Below are 9,665 nucleotides of genomic sequence, written 5' to 3' on the forward strand. Positions count from 1 at the left end.
ACAGTGCACGCACATGCAGGGTTTCCTGTCCCACTGGTATATTTCTAATGAATGCATCCTAAAGCTCTTGCATCACTGGAGGGAAGATCAAATATTCCTAATAATCATGAGGCACAGAGCAGATGACACAAACACACTCAAAATGAGTAAACAGTGTCAGAGGAAAACATTGGCCTGCGTCAGGCTCCATACACTCTACAATGAGCATGATTGCACGTTTTCAATTATGCTTAATGAGCGTCCAATATGTAAGGCTGATGACAGTTCTAGGGTCAGTGGATATTCGGGGCTTAGCCCAGACCTCTATGGATGATGCAGTCCTTTGTGTTGGTACGATAGACGGTTTTACAGTCTATTATTGATTCATCGAGTTAGCTAAGGAGATATCAAGCTGTAAATAGGCTAAAATATGTGCTTATGAGCTAAAAATAGTTGCTATATTGGACAAAATGTGCAAGAGTCATGGCATCATGTCCAAGTTTAAGAGATTTGCAAAAAATGCAAATGTCCTGGCTTATGACTTGTACGCCTGTGACCTCATATATATACACAGTATGTATGCATGTATATATATATATATACTTTATGTACACTGGCGGCCAGACGTTTGGAATAATGTACAGATTTTGCGGTTTTGGAAGGAAATGAGTAGTTTAATTCACCAAAGCTGCATTCAACTGATTACAAAGTATAGTCGGGACATTACTGATGTAAACAGCACCATCACTATTTGAAAAAGTCATTTTTTATCAAATCTAGACAGCAGTCATCACTCCAACACATTATCGTGGGCGAAGGATCCCACCGCCGTCCGCCAGGAGGCGAAGGATCCCACCGCCGTCCGCCAGGAGGCGAAGGATCCCACCGCCGTCCGCCAGGAGGCGAAGGATCCCACTGCCGTCCGCCAGGAGGCGAAGGATCCCACTGCCGTCCGCCAGGAGGCGATGTATCCTCTGCCGTCCGCCAGGAGGAGAAGGATCCCACTGCCGTCCGCCAGGAGGCGAAGGATCCCGCTGCCGTCCACCAGGAGGCGATGTATCCTGCTCCCGTCTACCAGGAAGTGAAGTCCAGTGTCATCGCACGCCATCGCGGGGGATCGCTGCACAGCTGGCTGAGGACTGAATGGCGGCGTGGTCGAGAACCAGAGTTTTTTTTTTTCCTCTCTCTCTCTCTGGCTCTCCTGTTCTCTTTCTCCCTCCCCTCATCCTACTCAGGTTTCCAGGAGGCGTGGAAGACCAGCCGATGCCGGAACGGCCGAAGGGACAACTCCTCCCCTCCAGGAATTGGGCATTGGCGGTATGTGATGAGGAGGAGGGCGTGGCCGGGCCGTGAAGATGCACACCTGCCGCTGAGTTACCCCTATCAGCAGGAGAGCGAGATAAAGAGGATCCGGAGATGCCAGAGAGAGAGAGACACAAATGGAGCGGTGTAAATGTGTGTTTTCGTTATGCTGAAAAGCACTTTTATGTTGCGTTTTGTTTATTAAAAGTATTTTTGATTGTTAACCCGGTTCCTGCTTCCTCCTTTCCGATGAACAAGGAAGTTGTGTCTGCTGCAGACATATACCAGGGTATTCCATCCTTATTTGTCATCTGTGAGCTAAATTATTTACTTGAACACTTGGACACTTTCCAGTAAATATAATTAATATTACGACATCTTGCAAATGTTGTTTGCATTGTTATGTCCAATAATTAAAACATCTAATTTAATACGTTTTATACAAATATTTGTATTTATCAATAATATATGTAAATATTATAATCAATATAATAAATTTTTTATTGATCAAATTAAGTGTTATTTTATGAAAGTTTAAATGTTTAAGTTCTGCATTTTTTTATTCATTAATTTAGCATTGGGATATCTGTATCAATATCACAAACCCTGATATAAATCATCACCATATTTCATATTCCATGGTATTTAGATAGTACTATAAGGTAGTAACACATCTACATATTTTAGGGGGTTTAGCGTGGTTTAATTTTTTTATCGAGCTGACTTTTCATTCTCTTTGCATTACTGTTCCTCTTTTTCCAGACATGTTTTTCAATATTGAAAATAATCTAATATCTTCACTGCCATCTGTCTCTGGAGGGAAAATGTCAGTGTCACCTTACCCAAAATGCACTCTTGTTCCCATATTGCATAATGCAGCTGAAGCAGAACATGATTTGTTCCTCCTCCAGAAACTGGCAGCTCTATATGCACACAGATTTCATGCATACTGTACAGTCAATGGTGTTGTGAACACATGTGCAGTCATTCACATGCAATAGAAGCAGGCAAGTGAATAGAATTAAAATAAAATTCTGCATGTCAATTTGTATGTTTATATATTAGATTTGTATACAAATTAACAGATTACTTAACTTTTAACTTTTTTTCTTTTTATTATATTAATGTCACATTAAACAGACTTTTTAGCAGCACATTCATCCAGGACTTTCCATCATTTATTTTTGGTACTTTTCATATAACATTTATGTAAAGCTTTCACTGTTTTAGCCTCGACACAGACCCAGACTTTCAATATTAAACTATGGAAATGAATAATTTTATTTTTTATTTATACAATTTTTTTTACATTTAAAACATTGATCATCTAAACACAATATAATTTCAATATATTTTTGTCTCACAGTTTCCACACTACCACATCAAACAAGTTTGCCCCTAATATACAGTATATATATATATATATATAAACACAGCCATGGCCAAATGTATTGGCAGTGACATACATTTTGTGTTTCGCAAAGTTTGCTACTTCAGTTGTTGTGGTGTTGATTCACATTGTTTCTTGATTATTGTGCAGAATGATCAGATGTATTTTAAATAATTGCAAAAAGCTTCATTGCCAAAAAAATTCACAAAAACCGAAATTTCACTGTTTTTGGGCCCTGGAACAAAATTACCAGCTAACATAATTTCACTAGTCATATCAGCAGCACATGGGAAAGTGTGAACGAGCACCAGTCAGGTGAAATCACTCTATCATTGTGATTGGATTATAAGAGCAGACTGATTGCTATAAAAGGAGGGAAGAAGTGCTTACAATCATTGTGTTCTTGTTAGCAATGGTTACCTCTAAAGAAAGACGTGCAGCCATCATCGATTTGCATCAAAATGGCCTCACATGCAAGGAAATCACATGAAAGAATATTGCACCTGAAAGAACCATTTACCGGATTCATCAAGAACTTCAAGGAGAGAGATTCAACTGCAGTGAAGAAGGCTTCAGGACGTCCTAGAGTGTCCAGCAAGCGGCAGGACCGTCTCCTCCTGAGGAGTCCACTACGGAATCGTGTCACCACCAGTGCAGAGCTCACTATTGGCAGCAGGTTGGAGTGAGTGCATCTGCACGCACAGTGAGGCGAAGACTTTTGGACAATGGCCTGGTGTCAAGATACAGCCCCCTGGTGCCTGGGGCAGTGGTGGCTCAGTGGTTGAGGCTCAGGGTTACTGACCAGAAGCTCAGGGGTTCAAGCCCCAGCACCACCAAGATGCCACTGTTGGTCCCTTGAGCAAGGCACTTAACTCCAGGTTGCTCCGGGGGGATTGTTCCTGTAATAAGTGCACTGTAAGTCGCTTTGGATAAAAGCATCTGCCAAATGCATAAATGTAAATGTAAGAAGGGCAGCAAAGAAGCCACATCTCTCCAAAAAAAAACCATCAAGGACAGACTGAAATTCTGCAGGAAGTACAAGGATTGGACAGCAGAAAACTGGTGCAAAGTTATTTTCTCTGATGAAGCCCCCTTCCGACTGTTTGAACATCTGGAAAATCCATGAGTCCTGTGTCGTGCCAACAGTGAAGCATCCTGAGACCATCCATGTGTGAGGTTGCTTTTCATCACAGGGAGTGGGCTCTCTCACAATCCTGCACAAAAACACTGCCATGAATAAAGAATGGTATCAAAATGTCCTGCAAGAGCAACTTCTCCCAACGACCCCCGGATCCTAATCCCATAGAGAACCTGTGGTCAATCCTCAAAAGGTGAGTAGACAAGTAGAAGCCCACAAATTGTGATTAACTCCGAGCACTAATAGTCAGGAATGGATCGCCATCAGTCAGGATTTGGCCCAGGATCTGATATCCAGCATGCCAGAGTGAATTGCAGAGGTAATGAAGAACAAGGGTCAACACTGTAAATATTGACTCTTTGCATATATTGAGTGTTTTTGCCAATAAAAGCCTTTAAAACTCATTAAACACTTATCATTGTTTTCCAGTATACCAAAAATAATCTACAAACACTGAAACAGCAAACTTTGCAAAACACAAAATGTATGTCACTGCCAATACTTTTGGCCCGGGCTGTATTTTTCTGTGTACTTGTTAATAACAAGACAAAAGTTTAAGTGAAAACCATGAAATATAAGGCAAGTGATGTATGATGAAAAAACAAATCATGTCTAATAAAGCTGTAATTTTGCCAAAATATGGCAAAATAAATAGAAAGCGTATAATGTGTATGTATTATGTATTTAGGATGCATAAAATACTAGCTATTCAATTATTCATAGCAAGACGGAGTCAGACATTTTATTTGAAAAATGTGAAAAAACGTCCTTTCCATCAGCATCATTTCCAGCTGGAAATGAAACTTCAATAGGAATTGTTTTTTTTAACAAAACTCGTCTGAGATACATTCCATATGCATTCACTAATGGCCATTGTTAGTAGACAAATTAACAAATATTGAGTGTGAAAAAATTTGACGAATTTTAACAAGACTTATATATAGTTATTGTTAGCCAATGAAGAAATGTATGCATAGTTATTTTGCCATTGTTTTAGGCTACTGTTATAGGTAATGTTGTATTTAATACCAGTTAATATCAATGTAAGAGGTCTGACAATAATAGTAAATAATGACAGATTTGAAAGACCATTGGCATACATGGAGAAACTCATTATGATGAACTCGACATTTAGCCTCCATGTCAGAGAACCCGTGTTTGGGCTCTTTTGCCTTGGGCCAGTAAGTAACCACGTAAAAATACTGTTAAAACCACTCATAACACCTTATAAATCATATAGCAGCACCCTAATATTGTGGCAGCGAGTTTTGCACAAGAAAACACCTCTCACAGTTTCTTCAGTAAATCTAAAAACCTGTTTTTAACCAAAGTGTGGCAGCTGTAATGAGGATTCAGGTCCACTATAAAGAGTTCACACACAAATGATGTTATTTGCTCACAGCCTCACTCAACACTACTGTCGATTAGCCATGGGTTGCACAACAATCTCGCCCACCAGCTGAGAGGTGGAACAAGATGAAAAAAAGACAAGATATTCAGGAGCCATCTTGCACACTTTGAAAAAGATCACTGCGATTGATGCCCTGTCTCTGTGAAAAGACTCAATCAATAGACTGTGCAAAGATTCAAAGTAGTGACTGTGGCGTTTTAATGCGCTGTCAATCAAAGGTCATTGTTTAGAGATTATTGGTTTTACGGCCCTGTTGCATGCTAACTGTGGGGAATAAGCTCCTCGACACATCTCTTATTTATCATGCACTGTTACTTTAAATCTCACTGATTATGTGCATGTCAGTGTAAAGTGATTCAGCACGGGGGATGCGGATATATAGTAAATCTTGTGAAGTAAAATCCTTCTCAGAGCTCTTAAAAGGTTGCGTGTTGCACTACACTAATTATAGCACGTTGATGATAGTGATGCAAACTGAACTTTTCTGAACTGAGCTGACTAATCTTAGCTTAGCAACTGTTGCTGTCCATCATATTATCAGACACACTTCTGCTATTTTTATGTGTCTGGGTGTTTCTTCAACTTCAGGCACTTTTTGTACTGTGGACTTCTAGAAAGTAAAGTCTTGTTGAAACATTTTTCACTCCCTCAGTAGTTTATTGCATTTGTATGCTAATAATGTCCAACAGTGTATGTGCATGCATCACAGGAGATTTATTCCATTTTTATCATCTGAAAGTCACGAACATTTCCAGCACATCTCAAACTGAGTTTAATAAAACCGGTGATGATCTGGGGGGGTGCTTCAGCAAGGCTGGAATCGGGCAGATTTGTCTTTGTGCAGGACTCATGAATCCAGCCATGTACAAGGTTATCCTGGAAGAAATGCTCCCCCAACGCTGAGGATTGTTTTTTCCAGCAGTACAATGCTCCATGCCACACGGTAGGTCAATCAAGGTGTGGATGGAGGACCAACGGATCAAGAACCTGTCATGGCCAGCCCGATCTCCAGACCTGAACCCCCATTGAAAACCTCTGGAATGTGATCAAGAGGAAGATGGACGGACACAAGCCAGCAAACAAAGCCGAGATGCTTGAATTTTTGCACAAGGAGTGGCATAAAGTCACCCAACAGATATGTAAAATACTGGTAGAGAGCATGCCAAGACGCATGAAAGCTGTGATTGAAAATCAGGCTTAAATATTGATTTCTGAACTCTTCCCAAGTTAAAATATTAATATAGTGGTCCATCCATCCATCTTCAACCGCTTATCCGAAGTCGGGTCGCGGGGGCAGCTGCTCCAGCAGGGGACCCCAAACTTCCCTATCCCGAGCCACATTAACCAGCTCTGACTGGGGGACCCCGAGGCGTTCCCAGGCCAGTGTGGAGATGTAATCTCTCCACCTAATCCTGGGTCTTCCCCGAGGCCTCCTCCCAGCTGGAGGTGCCTGAAATACCTCCCTAGGGAGGCGCCCAGTGGGCATCCTTACCAGATGCCCAAACCACCTCAACTGGCTCCTTTCGACGCAAAGGAGCAGCGGCTCTACTCCGAGCTCCTCACGGATGACTGAGCTCCTCACCCTATCTCTAAGGGAGAAGCCCGCCACCCTTCTGAGGAAGCCCATTTCGGCCGCTTGTACTCGCGACCTAGTTCTTTCGGTCATGACCAATATATAATAGTGGTGTTGTTTAAAAATGAATATAAACTTGTTTTCTTTGCATTATTCGAGGTCTGAAAACACTGTATCTTCCAGTTGTCATTTTCTGCAAATAAATGCTCTAAATGAGAATATTTTTATTTGGAATTTGGAATAAATGTTGTCAGTAAATCCAGAGAAAACAGTGGTATCTTAATTCTTTACAGAGCAGACGTCCTGAAAATGGGAGAAATGTAAAAAATGTAATTAAAAAAGTTAAATAAAATTACATTAAAATCTCGTCATAATCTCACAATAATAGTAACAATGTGTTATTATGAGATTTCTTTGTATATCGCAGGCGTATTAAAGAAAATTAAGCGGAGGTGCCTTTAAAAGTGCATGCTACAGCAGATCGGGGGCGGATTTCAATCGCAAGTGATCCTCCCCTATGCCCTATCCTCCCTCTAAAAGTGCAGAGCCCTTGAAGAGGGTCCTCTGAAGGAAACCTGGCATTACTGTATGAATGTACCCTTCACTAACAGTCTTGTGGAAGGGCCCTCTGAGACAAGATTCATTTTCTCACTTCCGTTTTGAACAAGCTTTCGAGTGCTGTTCGCTCCAGCAGGAGTGCACTTCAAGAAAGCAAAAAATGCAAATGTTTTGAATTTGCCCCTGAACATCAAAGTGCCGTTACCTCAGATGAGTAGCAGGTCAGATAAAAAGTCCACTCCATGTATTGTGTTGTAAGTTCATCAAAAGAATAATACTCTATTGCGTAGACAGATGTATTGATTAGAATGGGAGCGGTCGTGTTGCTTTCAGTGATTTTTGTATCGAATATTGACATGAACTGAAGGAGCTCTCTGGTTCAGCCAAAGCCAGTTTGGTTGCTGACACTAATAAGCCATTAGACTAATCGCTTTCAGAAAAATACCATTAGGCTACCACAGTACCGCAGCTCCCTATACACATATTATGCAGTCTGCATAGGGCACCAACTCCCTAGAGTTGCACCATCGTACCATAGGGGGCAGGGCCTTTTCTAGGCTTAGGCGAACTGGGTGGTCGCCTAGGGTGCCACCTGCTGGGAGGGCGCCAAAGAGGAGGTCTCTACCATACCGCCCCCCCTTCCACGATGGGGGCGCCAATAGGGATCTCGCTTAGGGCGCCAGAATGGTCTAAATCTGCCCTGCAAAGGGGGGGATCAGAAACTCCACTGGCTGCCCTTACTCGCATGTTATATATTATTCAAGGACCCGATAGCATTCACGGAACACAGTTGATCGCCTCGCTCTCGCCAGGGGCAGAGCCAGGAATTTTTCGTAGAGGCAAGCGATCTGTCTGTGGTGGCACAGAAATTTTCGGGCAGTACATGAACTGTCTTGTGCTCAAAAATGGTTATTGCGTGTGGGGTGGCCAGGCTTCAGTCCATGGTGGCCACGCCCATCCCTGGCCACCCCCTAGCTCCGCCACTGGTGCTCACACTTTCTCATCAAGTCTTCGCACCGTGCACCACGTTACCAGGGCAATGCCTTGATACTGAATGATTAATCATGTTCATATTTCATGATATTGTCATAGTACGCCAAGGTACTTTAAAAAAAATACCATGGTTATACTATGACACAAGTCATAAACATGGGGTTATGATAGACCATGTCTGAAAATAAATAAACAAGTGTAATACCATGGTGATTTTTGCAAGAAATGTAACAGAATAGGCTATATCTTGTGATAAAGGACAAATGGAAAGACTTATGTACAGTATATATCTATATATATATACACAACAAAATGGTTTCTGCTCTGCCATCTTGGATGAAATTGGTGCCATGGACAAGCATATCATAGTGTTTCTCAATCCTGTCTTGGAGTACCACCAAACACAACACATTTTGGAAGTCTCCCTTATTTGACAGACTCGATTCAGATCAAGGAGCAGCATTTCATTAATGAGCTAATCCGTAGAATCAGGTGTGTTGGATAAATGAGACATCCAAAATGTGTAGTGTTAATGGTCCTTCAGGACAGGATTGAGAAGCGCTGTCATAAAGGATTTTGGTAGAAAGGATGTATCTACCTTTTGGAACTGTGTTCACATCAGGAGCATGTCTTTGATGCCTTAAAATGCTGCCTAGGTAGGCAGCTCACTCACCTTTGGAACAGAGTTAATGTCTTAAAGTTCACCACCATCTGCGGCCACTACTAGAGCCTCAATTCTGTGGATGAGAATGTAAACCTCTGCAGCTGGAACATATCGGTTCATTTCTGCGCCGTCTGGTGTTGTAGCTCAGCTCAGCTGTTGGACCCATTAAAGTGCAGTCAGCATTATGGACACTAAGAGGATTAGCTGATGGACATTTCTGCCAGTCACTGTCAATTATTGAATTGACAAGCAGAAAGGCGAAGCGAGATTCACGTTTCATTTTACCGAGGAATCTCTCTCACGTTTTCTAAATCTCTCCAACTGTCTCAAAGAGAGGATTATTGGAATCGACTACTCGGGGTGACATAAAACATGAGAGAGGACAATCTTTGGGCCTAATTCACTTCAGGTGTCTGCTAAAATACAAATTTACATTCTAAACAAATTGTCCCTAACTAATGAATTAAACTCAATGAGTTAAAAACACATACAATAGAAGTGAAACGTTAAAATCCTCACCATTTCAAAAAACTTGTATTGTTTATCCAAAATCAGGTCCACAACAGCGATAGCGACAACAGAACACAACACAGCTGCACACAAAACAGAGAACAGAACTTACTAAACATGCCTGAAGAGTTTGTAGTCAGAGAATTG

This window comes from Xyrauchen texanus, chromosome 28 (assembly GCF_025860055.1).
Source record: "Xyrauchen texanus isolate HMW12.3.18 chromosome 28, RBS_HiC_50CHRs, whole genome shotgun sequence".
NCBI classification, from domain to species: Eukaryota; Metazoa; Chordata; class Actinopteri; order Cypriniformes; family Catostomidae; genus Xyrauchen; species Xyrauchen texanus.